This window comes from Mastomys coucha, unplaced genomic scaffold (genome assembly GCF_008632895.1).
Source record: "Mastomys coucha isolate ucsf_1 unplaced genomic scaffold, UCSF_Mcou_1 pScaffold12, whole genome shotgun sequence".
Taxonomy (NCBI): Eukaryota; Metazoa; Chordata; class Mammalia; order Rodentia; family Muridae; genus Mastomys; species Mastomys coucha.
The window spans coordinates 89034648-89035293 of record NW_022196894.1 but is presented as its reverse complement, the minus strand read 5'-3'; the positions used below and the strand labels follow the sequence as shown (position 1 = coordinate 89035293).

The 646-nt window shown below is 54.5% G+C and overlaps 1 long non-coding RNA gene across 1 annotated transcript in view; it reads right to left on the bottom strand.

Annotated features, from left to right (window-relative positions):
* Positions 1–270, bottom strand: part of LOC116086127 — a 5105-nt gene extending 4835 nt beyond the window's left edge. The window contains exon 1 of the long non-coding RNA XR_004116831.1: positions 171–270. This is a non-coding gene — a long non-coding RNA (uncharacterized LOC116086127). The remainder of the gene's footprint in view (positions 1–170) is intronic.
* Between the last annotated feature and the right edge of the window lie 376 nt (positions 271–646).

Below are 646 nucleotides of genomic sequence, written 5' to 3'. Positions count from 1 at the left end.
TCCGCTTCGGGAACGCCTCACCTCTCTCTGCCCCGCCCCCGCCCCGCCCCAGCCAGCGCTCCTCTACAAAAGCTCCGCCCCCTCTGCAAATGCCCTGTAGGACGCAGTCACTGTCCTGTTCTCTTCGTTTCGTGACAGGTCATGACCTACCCCCACTTCCGGAAGCCTACCTTTAATTGTCCCAACAGCAGAGGTGAACTCTGCTTACTCCTAGAGCGCCTGCGCAGAGTTCCTTCCCTGAGCACTTTCGTTTCTTGTTTTTTTTTTTTTGATGCGCGCACTCGTGTGTGTGTGTGTGTGTGTGTGTGTGTGTGTGTGTGTGTGTGTGTGTGCGCGCGCGCGCGCGTGCGTGCGTGCGTGCGTGCGTGCATGTGTGTGTGTGTGTGCCGGGCACCCTCGGTTGCTGGGAGCAGTAAGGTATCAGTCAGAGAGGCAGATGGTTTCCAGTGTGCAGAGAGGGGACATCCTAGGGAGTAGGGTGGTCTCAGATTATGGTTCCCTGACACCTATCGAGTTCGAGCCTGAGTTTGAGAAGGTTTTTACTTACATACCTCAAGACTACTCTATGGAAATATGCAAAATAAACTTTAAAGAAGACGGATGAGGATGTTGTCGGCTGCTGGACCAGTATGCATAGGGTCCTAGG